Source organism: Leguminivora glycinivorella, chromosome 2 (genome assembly GCF_023078275.1).
Source record: "Leguminivora glycinivorella isolate SPB_JAAS2020 chromosome 2, LegGlyc_1.1, whole genome shotgun sequence".
NCBI lineage: Eukaryota > Metazoa > Arthropoda > Insecta > Lepidoptera > Tortricidae > Leguminivora > Leguminivora glycinivorella.
Genome location: NC_062972.1, coordinates 5,909,202 through 5,931,761, shown reverse-complemented (window position 1 = coordinate 5,931,761; position 22,560 = coordinate 5,909,202). Strand labels below are relative to the sequence as shown.

General features: G+C 36.8%; 1 protein-coding gene and 1 non-coding gene across 5 annotated transcripts in view; one reads left to right on the top strand and one right to left on the bottom strand.

The window, feature by feature from the left end:
- The window catches only part of LOC125234689 (tyrosine-protein kinase Fer), an 80,455-nt gene that overhangs the window by 13,632 nt on the left and 44,263 nt on the right, over positions 1 to 22,560 (top strand). The window lies entirely within an intron of this gene.
- Positions 8,611 to 8,682, bottom strand: Trnat-ggu. The gene has a single exon. It is a non-coding gene; the product is annotated as a tRNA-Thr (tRNA).

Genomic DNA, 22,560 nt, shown 5'->3' with positions numbered 1-22,560 from the left:
CTATAATACGCAGTCGTGTTTTGTTCTCGTGTATTTTGATCGTCAAATTGTTCCCCTTTACCGAATACTTCTTCATTGCGATCGTTTCAGAGGAGATCAGGAAAATGAGTGATCGTTGTTGGCTGCAGATATTTTATGTGAGATATGTTTAATCGACACGGCAAATCCTGTTAGCAGTTCTTCCCCTGTTCGATGAGTTCATTTTTTATCATCTTTAGGTCATATTGTCGACCGTTATGATTATGACATCATCATTTCTTACAAATATTACATAATTGTGAATTATGGTAATTAAGTATAATTAATATAGACAAGAAAAAGTTTCGTTACGTCTAACTAAACCCTCTCTCTCTCTTGCAGACTCTTGTGCAGACTAATCGCGTAGCCGGACACGAACTAGTGTAACCAGGTCTCTGATTACTCGTAGTTATTATGGACATCCAGGTGACAGTTATGTAAGGCCAGCTAGGTTTATATAGTCAAAGAGCGTGAGAATGGCAGTCCTTTTCCCACGGCCGTGGCGGGTATTGTTGCACCCTGCTGTCGATGGCGTGGCGTCTGGCCCTGGTGCCGTCAAACATATATTTATGTAGTAACAGTACAAGATCAAGGACCTTAAAACTATTGGTTAAGACTTATATTCACTTGGCTAAACTACGCTAAACACGGTGATATCTCACCGCGTAGTCAACGTGCCAATCGTCTACTATCGGTAGCGACTAGCGATCGAAACGCAACTATCACTGTTGCAGTAATATAGAAGAGCGACAGAGAGACAGAAAGAGTTTCATTATCGATTTTTAAATGGTTATGACAATCACATCATTTCTGCATTTATTTGTGAACCCATACGGTTAATTGTTTCACAACCATGTGGTATGAATATAACTAATATAATGGATAAGTACTGTACATATTAATTTCCCTTTATCTCAGCCTAACATAAGCTATTATAACTCGATTCCGACCAGTCGGCCATATTCATTCACTTATGCCGCCCACTTTTGAAGCGATTGATCCGAACTTCCCAGAAATGAGACCGTGAAGCAATTTGCAGACTTTATCGATCGATCGTTAATGTATTCTGTTTCGTCTGCGCCAATATGCAGTCAATTGCTTAAGCTCTGTGCTCACTCACTACAAAGAATCGTCGGACAGCTGTCTCAATAGTTAACATGACCTTACATCAGCTGATACATAATCGTCCACGGCTGGCCAATGGTCTACTACTCTAACTCTATTAGACCCTCGTCGGCCCACCTAGCGATTATTGGCTCCTTTCTTGTTGATCTTATTAATATATTGTATTGCACCTTCTATGGAATAGATGCCATCTACAATGTTGTCTCCTCGTCGGTCTTCAAATTCTTGCCTGATTCCAAACTAGACTGCAGTGCCTGGTTGAAATATAAATATATATCGCTCATTTCAACAACGATTTGTGTTTCTGGTGAGATCGATCATATTGTGTAGTGAACACTCGTCTTTATTCAGACTTTGAGGTGCCGCAAGCCGCTGTTTGCTTATATTGAAGCAACCGAACTCGCGCCGCCGACAGTCGCTCGTTAGAGCTTCTTCCAGACCTGTTATTTGCGTCTGACCGCCTCTATCAACCATACTTCTCTAAAACTCTTATCTCGTTACTTCTTATACCATTGAAATCAACCCTGTTTTGTACGCAGCAATGTTGATGTTCGGATGTAGCATGTTGTCAGATGCGAGGTCGATAAAGCAGCTGCTGTGCTTGTAGCTTTACTTGAATTCGCCGCTTTCATGTTACCTTAAATTATCCTTTGTATTGTAGCTGATTATAAAGATTGGTTACCGCTACGATAACGTTCTTATTTTACTAAGTTTTATAATTGAAAATAACATGTAAATCTATTTAAATAAATTTACGTATGTTCAGCTAGTTACCAGTCTGCATTGACATTATCTTAATAGATTTTTGTTCATTGAACACCTGCGCTACGTACGAATGCCAAGGAAAACAAATCCATTTAATACAATTAAGTAAGTAAAATACCAATTGGTTGTTATAAGTGGTTATAACCAAATTGATTCTTAATTATAACTAGGATATCATCAGTAATATAAACCACCACCATTATTGCCGCAAAAATAGACGTAGATGGAAAAGGAAAACCAAAAAAGGATGCGATCTCTGTGATAGATGATATGAAACGAATACAAGTGGATGAGATGACTGGCGATAGTGGCAACAGAGAATCGCGGAAGGAAAGTACTGCGCCGATCCGTGGTTGGGATAAGGGCAAGCAAATGATGATGAAACGCCACGTTCATGTATGTAAGGCCATATGTCTAATCAGCGCCAGTCGCTCGGAATTAATCGTGAGCGTGACAACACAACAGAAATAGACATTCGCGGGCATCCGTCGGCTCGTCCTCGTGTTAGCCTTCCTAAACATTCTTCTAGAATATTAAACGAGACTTAGTTTCAAGCGGTTTTCTCTCGGAAAAGAATAAATACCCACAATTAAAGGCTAATTAAAGGAAACCAAAAGTTTTATGTTGACTAACAAAATATGTTAATGTTGCAACTTGCATCTTTGTTTATCAGACAAATCAAAACTGATAATCAAAACTCGCTAACGCAGTGGCTCCATGGGTCCTCTAGTCCTCTATGGCTTTAATTGCTCACGGTACAGTTTGTTTGTAGTAGGATATGTAGGTACCTATTACTTCAATTAACTTAATCAATTCTAAATCATGCGTGATCTGTTTAAGCATCTCATGGTCTTATAATAATCATAATCAACAATAAGTTTTTATTGTCAAAGTTATTGTTTAAACCCTGAACTATAATGATGTAAAATCTGATGTTGTTATTAATTCGTCGAGGTATGTCATCGCCTATTAAGGCACTTTAGACCGGTTATACGAATAGGTACGAGTACGTTTCAATAAATGGTATACATTATTATTTCTATGCATGATATCAAGCTACATAGCTAAATGAATAGCTGTTTAGCTAAATGAAGGTGGTTTTATTCATGATTTTTCTGTAAACACCGATGTCTACTACAAGTTCATACTGCTAACTAGACAGCTGAGCCGCCGAAGCCTTTGTTTTACCACCATTTTCCCTACTAGTTGCTTAAGACGATACGATACAGGTCAATTCTCCATACAAACGCTCTCGACTATTTCCTCCCTGGTTTTTGAAGATACAGCAATGAATTTTTTTCAACACAGATTATTATTATTTTCATCTGTGTCGGACCGTTTTGATCTTTTTGCTATTTTTATTATAACCTCCTAAGGCCCAAGGCGAAATTCGGCCCCTAGTCATTGCGAACCACGGTACTACCAGTAGTACTATTGTTTTATACTCGTTCAGGCCCAAACATTAGGAACACATTTTTTTAATGTTATTGTACTTGTATGCCACCAAGAGCTTTGGGGCATATTTATTATCAGTTTATTATGCCTTTTAGGATAATTTGATTTTAATTAAAAAAGTCCTACAGGAAGGACCATGGGCTTATAAAAAAACGAAATTTATATTAAGAAAATAAAAAAACTCACTTAAGATTTGTTTCTTTTATAGTTTCATTGAATTAATACAATAAAATAATAGTCTTATTTAAATAATATAATGCACTAATCACTTTTAATCAGTCTTTAGTGGTTTACTAAACCCAAAAATTAAGATTTTACGCTCTTCTTGGACGAACGTTACTCCACTGCGAGCGTGAGATCGTCCTCTTGTAGGCGCTCCTCGACGACGTCCAGAAGCTGCACGGCGAAATATCGGGTCCTGCCGTGGTTAGGCTTTGAAATTAGTTCTGACAGAGAAATATCGACATAGGAACTGTTTGTACAAAATTTGTTTCTATGAGTTTTATGTCGCTAAAGTCTGTTTCTTCATCTTCAGTTTCTATTTCTGATACCCTAAGAGCGAATTATGTTTCTCTGTCATTTAATCCTACAACAATAAAAGCAATATGTGTCAGTTTTTGCAACCACCACAAACATTATTATTAAATTATGTAGTTGTATAAACCCGAGGTACTACTCATAGGACTTAATATTTTTACATCCCGTATTTCGTAAAATATAAGCAAAATCAAAGAAATTATTACTTAACTCCGTAAAATAACTAATAAAAAAGAAGATAATTTAAAAATTAGTAAAAATTACTCAAGATTACATGAATAAAATTGGATTTACTAACCTTTCCTTCACGGAATACCCATGTCGCCGTCTGTAACTTGTCAGTTTGACACTTTGTTTTTATTTTTCAAGCTTATGAGTATGTTCACATTCAAACTAAAATACCCCTCTAGAAAATCGTATACGTCAGTTTAGATTGGCGCGAAATTTGAAATAAAAATATTGACTTTTATAATAAGTCCTACTGGTAGGACCGTGGTACGCTATGACTATACAGTCGTTGAAGAAGCTGGGTCTGAATGACCAACTTAATTATTACTATAGGAAGGACCTTGGGCCTTAGGAGGTTAAAAGACGCTAGAGCCAATCAAAAATTTCTAAAAACGGCTATTTTCAATATGGCTCAAAAAAAGGTGTGATACTCAAGATAGGTAACAATTAGCCAAAAAATCAAAACGGTCAAATTCAACATTTCAAAACAGATTCTCAAATTTCGTTCCGTTTAAATAAGTTTTGAAGGAGGAAACAGTCGAGAGCGTTACCTCGATTTTAAAGATTTTTTCGCCATATCTTTTAACCGAGTTGTTCTTAATGGACATTTTTTTTTTCGATAAATCTAGTTAATAACACTAGTATTTTAACTGAAATTCCCAAATTGAAAGGGGGACTCCTTTCCATTTTAGCATTTTCGCTCCCGTAGCATCTTAAAATGTCCGAAGGGTAAAATGTCCAGAATTTAAAAACCCGGTGTTCCTACCGGCGGGGGTCCGTTGAATCAGGGAACGAGACATTGTTTTTCGCGATTCCCGAGATACACGCTGCGCCTAGTTTGGGGCCGACGGATATAACCTTAATGCCAAAAATGTAATTTTCCCCTCACTAGCTCGGAAACACGTGTTTTGTCCTTTAATACCAGCGGGTAAAAACGCATTTTATCCACTAGTGGATAAAGTAATTTGACCTTAAATAGAGGCAAATTTCCTGCTTTAAAATTGATAAAAGTGGGTTAATCTAGTGATGAAGATGTTTTACCACCTGTGGAACTACTGGAAGCAGTGATAAACGCGTTTTTTGCGTTGTACTTTCCTCGCTATAGTGAGAGGAAAAGTTTTGTGTTATAACACGAGTGCAAATGTATTTTACTTCTCGTGTGTTGAAAAACTCGCAAGCTCAGGATTCTATTCTGGAACCACTCGCTTTCGTTTCGCTTCAACTATAGAATCCTTTCGCTTGCTCGTTTTTCAATTCCACGCTCGGCATTAAAATACAACTTTGCACTCTTGTATAACAAATAACTATTATTATGTATTATCGGCTTGAAAAATATACCTATGTGTATGTAGATATTATTTTTGGCAAATAAACGATTTGTGATTTGATTTGTGATTTATTCATCATGTCTATAGGAATTCCGTGATCGGAATGACTGGCGGTCATCATATAGAATTTGTCTATTCTGTGGCCTGGCTCCTGGCCGAGGCGGTTAGTTTCTCGGAAGCCGGTGTGTCGCATTGCTCTAAATAGTTTGTTGCACTGTCCGGCCGCAATAAACAACTTGTACGGACATAAATTGCGGTAAAGAGACGCTATGAATAAGAGTAGGTAGGTATTTAAATATTTGTTCCTAATTTAATTAAATTCGCTATGAAAAAACTTATAGACATATAATTAGGGTTGCAAAAAAACGGTTTTTTTTCTGACTTGAAGAAAAAACATGAAAAAAAAACCGTGAAAAAAAACAGTTTTTTTTCTGGAGTATGTTTTTTTTCTAAAGTACGAAATCTCAAAATTTGCAAAGTAATACTTCTATACGGGTTTTTAGACTTAATGTTAACTATTAAACGAATTTAATCAAATAACTTTAATTTCTGGTCTTATAAAAGTAACATTTACGAAATCTGTAGTTGGTAGTTATCACTATTTACTGTTGGCAACACTACCGCTACACACAGCATCGGGGATTCCCCAATAAACTTGTGTATACTGATTGTTAATTGAATTAAAATGTACGTTATTGTTATTTGAAACACGTTACAAGTCACGAAAAACCGTTATTGTCGTATTATTTGTTCATCTGAAAAAAAAACATATTTAGAAAAAAAACCATGGTGCTCGGTTTTTTTTCATGTTTTTTTTCACAATTCTGAAAAAAAAACATTTGGTTTTTTTTCTATTTACAACCCTACATATAATAGTACATTACATCAGAGGCCGGGAAAATGAGGATTTCCGGCCAAGTGGGTATATACGGCCGAGCGAGCGTGCGAGCGAGGCCGGATAGGGATACGAGGCCGGGAATCCGTTTTCACGCCGAGGCATGTATAGTGCTTTTCTCAAACATACAATGAAATAAAAAAAAAATGCTCTAAAGGACAATATTTTATAAAAAAAAGTTACTTTGCAGGCCTAGGCCTGAAAAATAATATGAAATCCCTTTACAGTCCTCTCGAGTTGCTGCGCCCAAAAAGCGATACTTCCCAGCCCATTTTAAGGAACGTAAAGACAATATTTCATTGCATGTTTGAGAAATAGTACATTACTACAGAGGCCGGGACAAAGGGGGTTGCCGGGGCAACCCCATTTCCCGCCGAGGTATGTATAGTGCTTTTCTCAAACATGGTATGAAATAAATAAAGTCTACTGAAAATAGTAACTTTGGATGGCTGTATCTCCTAAACGGTGCGTCGTAGCGCAAAAATAATCGAATTTTCGTTCCCCTTTGAAACCCCGTATACGCTTAATAAAAAAACCGGCCAAGAGCGTGTCGGGCCACGCTCAGTGTAGGGTTCCGTAGTTTTCCGTATTTTTCTCAAAAACTATTGAACCTATCAAGTTCAAAACAATTTTCCTAGAAAGTCTTTATAAAGTTCTACTTTTGTGATTTTTTACATATTTTTTAAACATGTGGTTCAAAAGTTAGAGGGGGGGGGACGCACTTTTTTTTCCTTTAGGAGCGATTATTTCCGAAAATATTAATATAATCAAAAAATAATCTTAGTAAACCCTTATTCATTTTTAAATACCTATCCAACAATATATCACACGTTGGGGTTGGAATGAAAAAAAAATATCAGCCCCCACTTTACATGTAGGGGGGGTACCCTAATAAAACATTTTTTTCCATTTTTTATTTTTGCACTTTGTTGGCGTGATTGATATACATATTGGTACCAAATTTCAGCATTCTAGTGCTTACGGTTACTGAGATTATCCGCGGACGGACGGACGGACGGACGGACGGACGGACGGACGGACGGACGGACGGACGGACAGACAGACATGGCGAAACTATAAGGGTTCCTAGTTGACTACGGAACCCTAAAAACAAAAAGTTAAAAAAAAATTCAATTCAAAAAAATTTTTTTGTCTGAAAACGCACCCAAAATCAAATATTGTCTAGGGCCCGTACCAGTTGCAGTCGGCACGTCTATAAAGCCCCTTATAGTTTTTTTTTTAATTGGCTAAATACCTGGATGTTATGTCACAATTATCTGTGTTTGGAAATTAAAAAAGAGGACTTTGCCGGCCTGGGCCTGCAAGGTTTGTATGAAATTCCATTATCTATCAATCGTCCTAGCCGCACCTGCAACGTCATACTTCGCTGCCAATTATAAGGCACATAAAATCAATATTTCATACCATGTTTGAGAAAAAGTTAATAAAAACGATGTAGCTAAAAACACCTAGCGTTTTTTTTTCATCGTTTTTATTGCTATGAAATGAAACAAGTTTAGAAACTAGTGCCTACGCCAAATCTTGGGAACTTAAAACTTAGTCCGTTTTCACATTATCCGATCCGATATCGGATGTCGGAAGGATTTCAATGGAAAAAATCCATCATGGCGCCTGTAATGTATGGGATATCGGTCCTAAATCCGATATCGAATCGGATAATGTGAAAACGCACTTATTGCGAATTGTAGAAAAATAATAAGCAAGCGAAGAGAAATTAGGACCATTCCTCCTAAAATGTCTGTTATTTGGATAAGTCATTCAAAGTTCTGCTGTGTTGATATTATTATTAATGAATAAAACCAGTGTTGAAACAGACATTTATTTGTAACTAGCTATTGCGGAATGCTCCAAATAAACTTCCACCCCTCATTTTAGGGAAGTGGGGGGTCAGAAAAGACAAAAAGTAGCCTATGTCACTCTCTCTAACTATCTCCACCTAAAATATCTCTCTCTTGTGTCTCAAAAATGTGTCTCTTTTGTTTCCTTTATGTACAATAAAGCTTATACATACATACATACAAAATCATGTCAATTCGTCGCTCCGTTTTTCCGTGAAAGACGGACAAACAAACAGACACACACTTTCCCATTCTAAGAACAAATTAAATTATTTTCATAGAAAATATTTTAATTTGTAGTTTAAGTAGGTACATATAGGTAGTCACACTACTATTATACTTCATAAACATTATATAAATGTCATATACAAAGAAAAAGTGCATGACCAAGGCCTCCAAGTGTCCCGAACTGGAATCGAACCAGCGTCCTCCGTTTACCGGACGGATACCTAAACCGCTCGGCCACCGGGCCACGAAGGCAAGGGTCGGAAATTCCAAGTAGACATTCATTTCATTCATTTTCATTTTCTTTGTATATGACATTTATTTCATGTTCACTTTCCCATTTATAATATTAGTATGGATTTAAGGTTGAACTATCCTTCTGTAGCAAGTCATTGAGGCAATTTCTTTAAATTACATCCTCCGCTGGTCTATGCCGAGTGCGGCGCCAAGATTACAGGCACTGGGCGGAAATGTGCGGTAAAGATTGGGAATAAATGACCAGCTAGTGACCAGAACAGAACGTACCGAAGTGCATATACTTTGTAACTGAACCGAAATACCCACATCACTTTAATTTCACGAAACGCAGTTTCTAATCGGTAAGATGATATTTACACAATTCCAAAGAAATGTCTGACCGGCTATACCTAATACGTTCTTTTTTTTATAAGTACAAATATGTAGAGGTATACTTATGTTATTTTATCTGTGTGAAAATATTTGTGATTTAGTCGTTAATTAAAGATGTAAAAGCCCGTTTAATATTATCATAATTCAAACTTTTACTAGGCCGCGTATTAACAACAAAGGCTAGAAACCTAAACAAGTGAAAATGTGCATGCAATTTATGATAATAACTTATATTACTTTACATGTATGATCATTATATTTACTTATATAGATCACGTGCCCCGGATGTTTGTGGATAGTTCGGATTCGTGACAGGAACATTGACCAATACACACGTTGGCTCTGTTTATAAACAAGTATTTACGACGTGATGATGATGTTATTTATAAAAAAACTGAATCGTGACATGTCATTTAATTTATTAGTACTGCATATTTATTGCAAGTAGTAGAGATAGCCTAAACTAAACGAAATCATGCAATCGAAATTAAGGAAACTGAATTTTGACGAAAACTGATATCATGGTTCCAATCGAATTGACTGTGAGAGGAGAGCTAAGATCAAGAATTGTTAAAAATCTCACAATGTTACAATTCCTCGTCCTCGTATACATATATATTATTCAAAGAGTGGCAAATTATTGCGCCACAGCAAATTGCATTATTTTTCATTTATTATCACTATCTATGAACTTACTATTTATTTCAGTATTCCTACTGCTGGTATTATACTTACCTACACTTTACACTACTAAAATAAATATTTTTTTCGATTTCACGTACAAACACATGATAGGTATACGTAAACTGAAATATCTGTTTATCAGAAGTTTATTTTGGCCAGTCGTAAAATAACAAAATTGATGCCATACCTCTTGAATGTAATTGCAATATTCTTTTTTACCAAGCAGAAAGTCTACCAACGACGCTATTTATGTTAGGATAAGTTCAGCTTGTAGAGCCAATTGCCGTGAGTTTAAGTGTCACTCAATTCCTACTAATGTTTTCCCAATCTACAGAGTGGGGCCTGTAACAAAGGCGAATAATTGAACACTAGGCTATTCTCCTTATACTGATCAACATTTGTTCGGCGACTTTTAAAAATGACTTGTATTTTGATTTTTATCACCCTTGAAAGTTTTTTCTAAGAGGTAATAATGTATTGCGAATTCTGTTAAGTCTAAAGTGTGACAGACAACGTCAATGACAACAATAATGGCGTACATTGAAGCTAATATTTATTTTGTATGAAAAATTAAAAATTTAAAGACTTCATAATTTTTAAAAGTCACTGAACAAATGTTGATCAGTATAAGGAGAATAGCCTACAGTTCAATTCTTCGCCTTTGTTACAGGCCCCACTCTGTATAATGTTAATATTTTTAAATCGATTCAAAGTCAAGTGAGATTGTGGTCAAATGCGTTACAAAACTTCACAAAAAAGGACATAAATGTATACTTAATTGCAAATATTTTTATTTATCTGATTCACATAAATAATGAGAACACAATAAGATGCGAAAAATCTTATCGTAACAGCCCCTCTAGCACAACTTGCCTTGTCGCGCGCGAGTCCATACTTGAAGTCGCGCTTGATGTATGGACTCGCGCGCGACAAGACAAGTTGTGCTAAAGGGTCAGATCCGTATCTATTTATTACCTACTGATGACATAATAATACATTGAAGGTTGTTGTCTGTGGGCTGTGTAGTGTGGGAATCCGTCTCGTGCTGGACGCGCAACTTACGCATTATGTTTACATCTAATTAAAATTACATCATTTTCCACAATAACATCACCTAGTTACTCATATTTCGTGCACTGGTTAATGAGATGTCGGCGAATCTGGGACAGGTTGTCAGGTCATACAAATATTTTTTATTACACAATAAAAAACAATAATTGTAATAACAATTAACCTGCAAAGATCTTATCGTCTATCGGAATTATATGAAATCTCGGCGTCTTTAAAATTTCCCAATAATATAAAGAACTCAAGGATTTCATCAAGCAGCATATAGGGCGAACGTTTGTGATTGTTAACGGTTACTGACGGCTTGATGCAACTGGCTAATCGTTAATTGAGTGAATGATTTAAACAACGTTACAAACTGATACTACACCAGGTATGTTTTATTTGCATTCTCATGCTACGAATATTGAACAGGCAGTGGAACCTTTCTGGTTGTCAGTTGGCCTGGCCAGCAATTGCAGGGTCAACTGAGGGTCAATTGCCAATTTCCTTTCAGATTGTCACCGTCTAATTGCTTACTTGAGATCTGGTATGCCGGAATCACCATTATGATTAATTATTAAGGCGACCCACTTTGCACCTTGGGTTTACACAATTAATGCTTTCATGAAAATTTCATGTACCGTAAAACTCCGTCTCTAGTCTCTACCCCTTATTTTTTATAAAAGTTGAAATTCTTGCCTAGTTTTTAGTGCAGGTTCCGACAAATTACTTAATTAAACGAAATGTGATTAGAAGTTTTTTGCGGAACCCGTACTAACACACAGCTGTAGTGAAATACTTATTTTTGCAAGGAAATAATAATTTTAAATTCCTACCGAACCGAACCGAACATGTCTCTGGAGGATGACATAATTATGTCAAATAGTTTACAGGCTCCGGAAACTGGCATCTTGCTAGTCAGAGGCGGTGTCAGCTGTCAACGTACAGCCCAGTGACTGCTGTGTTCATATATATGAATGTTTAACATATTAATTACTTATGTGCTGCCTCTACTCTAATGAATACATTAGACACAACAATTTTGGCACTCCTTCCTTTTTCGAGACGACTACGTCAACGCTTTATTTGTATCAGAAATCGTTTAATTGAACGATTTGATAATTATTAACATAAGCCATTATACTATTATGAACGTGTTTGACACATGCTTGTTTGGTTAATGGTTCCCTGCGCTCTACAATTAGGTATTTATATTTTATGGTGTTTCACACGCCGCCGCTGACCGCCCACCGGTGCTGCTGCTCAGGTAGGTATACCAGCTCTAACGAACTCGACGTTAAAAAAACTAAAATTGACAGCCCGCGCTCAATATAATATATTAATGAAAAGATGGGATAGAAAATGTATTAAAAAAAGGTATTAGAATTTGAATTTTAAAAGGCGGCGCGTTCAAGCGGCTGCTCCGGGGTTTATTTTGTTTGAGTGTTCGAAAAAGAAAACAAAAGTGGAAGTTCTTTTACTCCTATTTGCCTCTGACCTCGGTTGTTATTGACAATGGCTGCCAGAATGAAATATGGCGCGCCGGTAACGAAAAAGAGATTAGGTGGACGATATTATTCCTCGTCTATTGTGCCATCGCCAGCGGCGGCGCTGTTTGCTGTTTGAAAAGCTTTTTACATGTTATTTTTGGGCAACATGTAGACTGTGACGAAACAGTGAACCGTTTTTTTTTAAGAATATCACAAGGCTTATCATATTAGATGACGCCATTTATTTATGTCTGCGTTTTCACCTAATCTTGAAACAATAGTTTAACTGGTCAGATTGAAGCCGAATTCAAACCGTACGGTATTATAAAGTGGTGTAATGTAATCACACGTCGTTTTATAGGGCTCGCGAGAGGTCCTCGGCGAGCCGCGAGCCGTAATAAAGCGGTGCGTGTGGCGGAGGAGGGCAGACACAATAGCCGCCGCCGAGCCTTCCCAGAACCGGTCTGGAGCCCGAGTGCTGCGCCGAATTTCGCTTCGACCACCCATCGCCAGCGTCCCGATACTTATCGCACCTGTGTTTATGACTAGAAACGCCATACGCTTCTGATACCGTCCTCGGGCGACGGAATTGCATTGCGGCCGGACCACCCGTTGTACTTGTCAGCGGTATGAAATATGGCGTAGTCGCTTCGGGAACTTGGCGTTTAATCTCAGTTAGTATGAATTATTCACCCCGTGCTAAATGTAACTTGTCACCTATATTTGGCAACAATAGATTGAATCAGCATGAGGCTCCGAGAGTGGAAAGGAAGGCTGTACCGCTAGTCGGTGCAACAATCCCGCCTCCGCCTACTTAACGTTCTAGTGGTGCGGTGGCGCCACATCGATACACCACCGTGTCAAAATCTCAATCATTAATTTTATGTTTACGATCTTAGAAAATGTCCTGCCTTTTTTGATGAACTGATTTAATTCGAATTGGAAATATTACATTATTATCTAGGTTTGGTTAATTTAAGAGCATGACATAAGCTATTGGACCGATAAATTAATAAAAAGTGAGTGACATGGTCGGTCGTAAAGAAGTTGTCCGTTGGACGCGCTGTTGCGTATAAAGATGTATGGTCCAAGAGCTGGCAGGATTTTGGAGTAGGTCCTTGAGGCAACCTGGAAAGGTGCTCAGATGCTTCTCTGATCATAGCCAACATCAGGTCTGCAAGTCTGGCAGCTGGAGAGCGGGGCTTTATCGAGCTATGAATTTTTAAAGATTTAATTTTTTGAGGCCCAAAAAAGGTGTTTGAGGCAACCTGGAATTATTAAAAAGTGAAAATAGAGTTCCTCAGAAGTCGCATAGTATTTATGCCAGATCATTTGGCCGGGTCCTTCACCGTGCCAGAACGGTACAAAGTGGTAAAAAAAAAATTCCAAAAAAGGTTCTTGAGGCAGTCTGTCATTTTTACCAGTGAAAGATGAGGGTCTAAATAGCCATGGAAAAATAATGCCATGACATGAGGTGGGGTCCGTACCCTGCCATTCGATCTTGAAAGTCAATTTTTTAGTTTTTCGTAAATAACTCGTAAACGGTGGCCCACAGCAAAAAAATATGTTAAACAGAAAATATCTACATAAAATTTCCTACAAGAAAGGTTATGTACGTTTTTTCGATAGGATCAATATATAAATGGATAATTTAGTAAGAAAGTTTTTTTTAATCGATTACATGCTCCGTTTTTCGTCAATACCTCGTAAACGGTGGCCCACAGCAAAAAATTATGTTAAACAGAAAATATCTACATAAAATTTCCTATAAGAAAGGTTATATAACTTTTTTCGCTAGGATCAATTTTTTAGTTGGAAAGTATTTTTAAATAGATATTTGGGCCGTTTTTTGTTGATAACTCAAAAACGGTGGCTCACAGCCAAAAATAATGTTAGACAGAATTAATCTAAATAATATTTCCTACAAGAAAGGTTCTATACGTTTTTTCGCTAGAATCAATATTTTAGTTGGAAAGTATTTTTAAATACATTTCATGGGCAGTTTTTTGTTAATAACTCGAATTCGGTGGCTCACAGCCAAAAATAATGTTAAACAGAATTAATCTACATAATATTTCCCACAAGAAAGGTTCTATAACATTTTTCGCTAGAATCAATATTTTAGTTGGAAAGTATTTTTAAATAGATTACATGGGCCGTTTTTTGTTAATAACTCGAAATCGGTGGCTCACAGCCAAAACTAATGTTACACAAAATTAATCTACATAATATTTCCTACAAGAAGGGTTCTATAACATTTTTCGCTAGAATCAATATTTTAGTTGGAAATTATTTTTAAATAGATTTCATGGGCCGTTTTTTGTTAATAACTCGAAATCGGTGGCTCACAGCCAAAACTAATGTTACACAGAATTAATCTTCATAATATTTCCTACAAGAAAGGTTCTATAATATTTTTCGCTAGGATCAATATTTTAGTTGGGAAGTATTTTTAAATAGATTTCATGGGCCGTTTTTTGTAAATACCTCGTAAACGGTGGCCTACAATGTAGATTTTTTCTCGTGAACATTTTATTTAGCTGTAGGCTACAGCTAAATAAAATGTTCACGAGAAAAAATCTACATAAGATTTCCTACAAGAAAGGTTCTATACGTTTTTTCGCTAGAATCAATATTTTAGTTGGAAAGTATTTTTAAATGGGCCGCTTTTTGTTGATAACTCAAAAACGGTGGCTCACAGCAAAAATAATGGTAGGTATACAGAATTAATCGTCATAATATTTCCTACAAGAAAGGTTCTATAAGATTTTTCGCTAGGATCAATATTTTAGTTGGAAAATATTTTTAAATAGATTTCATGGGCCGTTTTTTGTAAATACCTCGTAAACGGTGGCCCATAGCTAAATAAAATGTTCACGAGAATAAAATCTACATAAAATTTCCTATAAGAAAGGTTCTATACGTTTTTTCGCTAGGATCAATATTTTAGTTGGAAAGTATTTTGAAATAGATTACATGGGCCGCTTTTTGTTAATAACATCAAAAACGGTGCCCCATTACCAGAAATAATATTAAACAGAAATAATCTATATAATATTTGCTACAAGAAACGTTATGTATGATTTTTCGTTAGGATCAATATTTTAGTAGGACAGTATTTTAAATAGATTACACGAGCCGTTTTTAGGGTTCCGTAGTCAACTAGGAACCCTTATAGTTTCGCCATGTCTGTCTGTCCGTCCGTCCGTCCGTCCGTCCGTCCGTCCGTCCGTCCGTCCGCGGATAATCTCAGTAACCGTAAGTACTAGAAAGCTGAAATTTGGTACCAATATGTATATCAATCACGCCAACAAAGTGCAAAAATAAAAAATGGAAAAAAATGTTTTATTAGGGTACCCCCCCTACATGTAAAGTGGGGGCTGATATTTTTTTTCATTCCAACCTCAACGTGTGATATATTGTTGGATAGGTATTTAAAAATGAATAAGGGTTTACTAAGATCGTTTTTTTATAATATTAATATTTTCGGAAATAATCGCTCCTAAAGGAAAAAAAAGTGCGTCCCCCCCCTCTAACTTTTGAACCATAAGTTTAAAAAATATGAAAAAAATCACAAAAGTAGAACTTTATAAAAACTTTCTAGGAAAATTGTTTTGAACTTGATAGGTTCAGTAGTTTTTGAGAAAAATACGGAAAACTACGGAACCCTACACTGAGCGTGGCCCGACACGCTCTTGGCCGGTTTTTTGCAAATAACTCGAAAACGGTGGTCCACAGCTAAATCAATCTTCAACGGGAATAACAAACATAAAATTTGCTACAATAAAAGTTTTGTACGTTTTTTCGCTAGGATCTATTGATCCTAAAATTGATAATGATAACGTTAAAAAATATTATTATATTTAAATAGATTTATTTATTTATTTACACAAAGAAAATTACACAGTATGACAGTATACAAAAATAAAGCACCGTGAATTTTAAATAAACATTACAACAAGTAACACAAAATTAAATATTAAATAAACAGCAAAATCAAAACATTACATACCATAACATAACTAATAAATAACAGATGAAGGCCTAGCATCCAATCCCACACAAAACCTCATGCATTCGTCACGTATAAACCTATAAACGCCCATCTGCTCGCAAGAATATCAACATTAGGTGCCACGTCTAAAAACTCATTCACTATTTGCAGTGCACGAACTAGCGGTTACTTGCGGCAAAACACGGTTCGAGCGGCCGGCACCGCCAGTAGGGGTTATATGCTTTTCGTGAATGTAGGCATCACGAAAAGCATATTTCGTCACAGAGGGAACAAATAGACGGACCAGCTGGGATACTAAAACCGGGCAATCTGACTCCCCCTTCAAAATACCACATGCAACAGACATCAGCACGACATTACGCCTAACTTCTAACGAGAAGAAACCCAACGTCCCCAAAAGGAATTTTGTTGGGTACAAGAATCGGTAATACCCGTACATTTTTTTATAAAAGAAACGCAAAAATGTTTTTTTGGACCTTTTCGAGCAGCAGGATGTAGGGCGCTTCATGGGGATTCCAAACGGCTGAGGCTGTCTCAAGCTTACTTCTCATGAGGGCAGTATAAAGAAGCTTTATGTCCCTGGGATTGTCAAATTCTTTGGCGTTGCGGACAACAAACCCAAGCCTGCGGTAACAGTCTGCAGCAAGCATTGTCATGTGCTCATGAAAGTTAAGGTGGGAATCTAAAACAACCCCCAAGTCCCGTATCAATGTGACACGGGCGATGGGTTTCCACCCCAGGAGATACTGCCTACACAGGGGACTACGCGCTTTACAAAAAGTAATAACCGCACAGTTGTCAACATTGAACTGAAGTTTCAGAAGTTTGTTTACAAGACTCAATTCATAAACCCGATCAATATCACTTTGTAAAGATTGTAAGTCAGAATCTTCCTGGACCCTGTAAATTAGTTTCAGGTCGTCAGCATAGAGTACGCATTGCGCATGCTTAGGCACCAAGGCCAGATCATTGACCATAACACCAAAGAGCAGAGGACCCAGAATAGAGCCCTGACTGACCCCGGAACGGGTGGGGTAGGCACTCGACACAAAGCATCCGTGCTGCACATATTGCCGTCTATCACGTAGATAACTAGCAAAAAGGCAAAACAGTTTAGGCGAGAAACCAATGCTGCATAATTTGCTTAAGAGTAAGTCGTTATCTACGCGATCAAAGGCTTTTTTTAAATCAAAGTACAGCACGTCCACCTGCATCCCTCTATCTAAGTAACGCGAAACGGATTCAACCAAGGTTAAGAGGCCTTATTCCTAAAGAAGAGCGTGTTTTGCAAAATGTAACTTTTTTCATTCAAAACTATAAAGAAACTATACTTAAGTGATTATTAAAAAACTGATAATGTTCCTCAAAGAACATATCTTAAGCTAGTTAATCATAATATAATATTTTAAAATATGTCTTTTTATACTTAAAACAAATCAGTTTTTTCGGTAGACGTTTTCAAATTTCGTAGTGGGATCACTCGTTTAGAATCGTGATTGTGCTGTTAAATATGTTATTTGGGGTAATAAATGATCACAATCCTATTTGTTATATCCAGCACGGGAAGCATGGTCGCGCGATAGACGATAAAATATCAGGCCGTCCGGATATCGCACTTACAAATAGTGCGATAGGGACGGCCTGCTATTTTATCGTCTATCGCGCGACCATGCTCCCCGTGCTGTACGAGGTAATCATAGTTTGACATTTTAAGATTTATTTGAAATGGTGGATTTAATAAATAACCTTCCGTATCTTCCCCATTTTTTCGATAAAAAGAGGTTTACATTATGTATTTTTCCTGGGATTCCTGCATTTATTGTAACTCTTAAATAATATTATCCTAAACTAGAACTTCTTGTTGATATATAAGAAAAAAATTATACATATAGGACATACCTTTCTGTCGACAGACATTTTTTTAAAGCACCTAAAATTCGAATAAAATACACTGTGTTGATACGGGCCCGCTCAGTCTGCGCCGAGCGCTCGTAGGTCGTAGACAACGGACTTGCGTTCGATCGTCCGGCGCTCCTTGCTTTCGTAAGTAGCTAGTTCCGAGAAATGCTGTATACTGCGACTTAACAAATCTTGATCCCGTGGGTGGCAAACAGGCATACGGTCTTATATATAGCTGCAACCCCACTGATTTCTAACCTCTCCCTATATCTGGAGAACGGCTAAACCGATTTCGACGGTCGAAGTGTCTTTGTATAGAGGGAGCGGGGAGACGTGTGGGAAAAATATGGAATCTGGTCTGCGACTCTTGGGTCAAAAAATGTTGGACGGCCTGGCTAAACGGGGGAGATATTGGGGGGTGCTCGACCAAATGTCATAGAGGACCCTGGGCAGTTTTTGAGGCCGCCATTTTTTTCAAAATGGCCGACTTGTTTTTTGTCGATTTTTCAAGTTTATCCTAGAGTGCTCAAATTTTGGTCATAGAATCTCTCTAGGGTCTAGATTAGAATGATATAAAAAAATTTGAAAAATGCTACAAATGGGAAAAAAAATTCCACTTTTTTTGTATGGCAACTTTTAAACCGTAAGAGATAGCCGGGGGGTGCTCGATCAAATGTCATACAGGAGCCCGAGTAGAAAAAAGTTGCATCAAAAAAATTCAAAATGGCCGACTTTTTTTTTCAAGTTGGTCCGAGCGCGCTGAAATTTTGCATGCGGAGAGGTATGGGCCCCTAGAATACAAATGTCAAAAAATTTTTTTCGAAAATCCAAGATGGCCGCCGTTATGGCAAAATAATTTTTTCAAGTATTTTCGCGAGCCCGAAGGGCGAGCTTCAGGGTGGGAGGCCGAAGGCCGACCCCGCGGAGGGCCGCAGGAACGGAGCTCACCTTTAGGCTGCCACCCGGGCCAAATCAAAGTAATTTCACTGCGGGCATAAAGTGCTCCCATACAATTTCCTTACAAAAGTGTCTTAAACAAGCGTAACCGGCGGGCCGAAGGCCCAACGGTGGAGCTTCGGAGCCAAGCGAAGGCCGAAGGCCGAGCTCCGCGTAGGGCCTAAGGCCCGGAGCGTCCCTGATGGACTCGCCGGCGGTTCGGGAAGTTGGAAAAATACTTTCCAACTAAAATATTGATCCTAGCGAAAAATATTAAAGAACCTTTCTTGTAGGAAATATTATGAAGATTAATTCTGTGAAACATTAGTTTTGGCTGTGAGCCACCGATTTCGAGTTATTAACAAAAAACGGCCCATGAAATCTATTCAAAAATACTTTCCAACTAAAATATTGATTCTAGCGAAAAATGTTATAGAACCTTTCTTGTAGGAAATATTATTTAGATTAATTCTGTATAACATTATTTTTGGCTGTGAGCCACCGATTTCGAGTTATTAACAAAAAACTGCCCATGAAATCTATTTAAAAATACTTTCCAACTAAAATATTGATCCTAGCGAAAAATCTTATAGAACCTTTCTTGTAGAAAATATTATGTAGATTAATTCTGTCTAACATTATTTTTGGCTGTGAGCCACCGTTTTTGAGTTATCAACAAAAAACGGCTCAAATATCTATTTAAAAATACTTTCCAACTAAAAAATTGATCCTAGCGAAAAAAGTTATATAACCTTTCTTATAGGAAATTGTATGTAGATATTTTCTGTTTAACATATTTTTTTGCTGTGGGCCACCGTTTACGAGGTATTGACGAAAAACGGAGCATGTAATCGATTAAAAAAAACTTTCTTACTAAATTATCCATGTATATATTGATCCTATCGAAAAAACGTACATAACCTTTCTTGTAGGAAATTTTATGTAGATATTTTCTGTTTAACATATTTATTTGCTGTGGGCCACCGTTTGCGAGTTATTTACGAAAAACTAAAAAAATGACTTTCAAGATCGAATGGCAGGGTACGGACCCCACCTCATGTCATGGCATTATTTTTCCATGGCTATTTAGACCCTCATCTTTCACTGGTAAAAATGACAGACTGCCTCAAGAACCTTTTTTGGAATTTTATTTTTTACCACTTTGTACCGTTCTGGCACGGTGAAGGACCCGGCCAAATGATCTGGCATAAATACTATGCGACTTCTGAGGAACTCTATTTTCACTTTTTAATAATTCCAGGTTGCCTCAAACACCTTTTTTGGGCCTCAAAAAATTAAATCTTTAAAAATTCATAGCTCGATAAAGCCCCGCTCCCCAGCTCTGCCGTCCTAAGGTAAAAGGCAGCTATTCGACAAAAGCTAGTTTTGAGATAATCGCAAAAAACCTTCTTTTTTGAATTTCTACAAAACGGATTAACTTTTTTCATTATTTCTTTTTGTATATAGTAGGTATAAGTGTTTACTTATTTTAGACATTATTTGTGTGTTTGTACAGCGACTGGTTTTTTTTTAATTCGATAAAAGCCTTTTTGCATAGTATTAAGCTTCAAAAATGGTAGATATTACTAGTCAAGAAAGCGGTAAAACATGCTTTATACGGTGTTCTAATCTAGGATTTTCTCTTAAACTAGGCTATAACGCCGTATATAATCACATACTATCTTATTGCTTAGCAACAATGCCCATCTAGCACTCGAGATTCTAAGTTAAAGGCAGTATCGTAGTTATTCGGCCTTTTTAATTAGTATCCTAGTGAGTTTTTCAGATTTTCGACTGTACTGCTAGTCTAAAAGAACGCATACTATCAAAAAAATCGTATATACGGCTTTATAGATTAGTATATTTGGAAGAAATTGGAACAAAATGCAAATACGTCGTTTAAAAACGTATGTATTAAAGAAACAAGAAAACGCCATTCTGTCCCTATTTACTTAAAGAAAAAACTAGATTTATCGATTCTTTTTGGATAGTGATAAATATAATATAATAAACTTTTACAGTACACAATAATACCTGCTCTTTTAAATTAGTCAGTAAGTAGTCAATTATTAGTATCTAATCGTCATTTTTCCTCAAAGCCTAGATGATAAGAGTGCCGTCTGTATACTAAACATACGTGTACTAATTCGGAGTTTTGTGGAAACTTTCTTACGTTGCTAATGGAAACAAGTTAGTAAATAATGATAAAAAAGGTCTTTATGTCAATCTATCGCGTCACTTCTGAGAATTGGAGGCAAAATAAATTATAATTATGTAATTTTAATGCCAAGATGAGAGGTAGAACAACAACGGGTTTTAATTGTGACCAATCTATCTGCAAAGGATTTGGATGACTATGAAATTGGCCGCACAAGATGCGAGTTAGAAAGCAGTTTACACTACCTACTACCAAATGGTTTCGCATGAATTATACACATACAGTTTAGAAGAATTTCATGGTCGCTCCAAAAACCTGGCTCTTTTCTATAAAAAAATTTAGAGAAAAAGATAATATAATTATTATGTGACGAACAGTTTGCAAACAAAAAACAATTTTACCAATTTCTATTAGAGATTGTGCGAATATGTAGCAATAGTTCAGTAAGCTAAAGAGCGTCATTCACTGCGGCTGGTTATATACATGAAACAAATACATCCAAAACGCATTCAAACTCAGGAATCTCCCGTCAAAACTCGAGCTCGGAAGTTAAACGACCAAGAGGTACCTCAACCTCTGATAGGGTTCAAATACCTACGATAAAATGATTTTTTGCGAAAAATTTGGGCAAAAAGTGGTTTGGCAAGCAATTTGTCCATTCGTTTTTTGTTTAAGGAAACTTACATTCCTAGATTTACAAGAAGGAATGCCTTCATAAGCAGGTTCTGCTTAATTATATGAAAGTACAGGGATCAAATATTCTTCTGGTCCGATTAAGCTGCTTTTCACTACGCTCGCCAAGTACCGGTCTGGTATCAAGAGAATGATGTCGAGTTTGTTGCGAAAACATTAAATCCGTCGAACTACCCTGAAATGAATTAAGCTAAGAAACAGATAACATCGAGCAATTCAGAAATGACTGGATTAGTAACCATAAAAATCTTCAACAATGTTACAATACAAAAATTGCGATCCAAAAGTTTATAGAGAGTATCAAAATCAAAGTCAATCAAAATAATTAGTTATAAATTGAATTCGACTACAACAAAATAGTCATTTAATGGATTTTCTGGAAACAGTGGCAGATGACCCCGTAAGTTTATTATATAGGCCTAACTTTCACACGAACATGCCTATGCTTTTTGATACTGGTTATCAAAAATATGGTTATTTTCATATTCAATTTCCTATTATATTCATATTAATATTCCATGTTTGTAAAATAAAACATAGTTGAAAATGTAGACTACTGCCAATACTTCT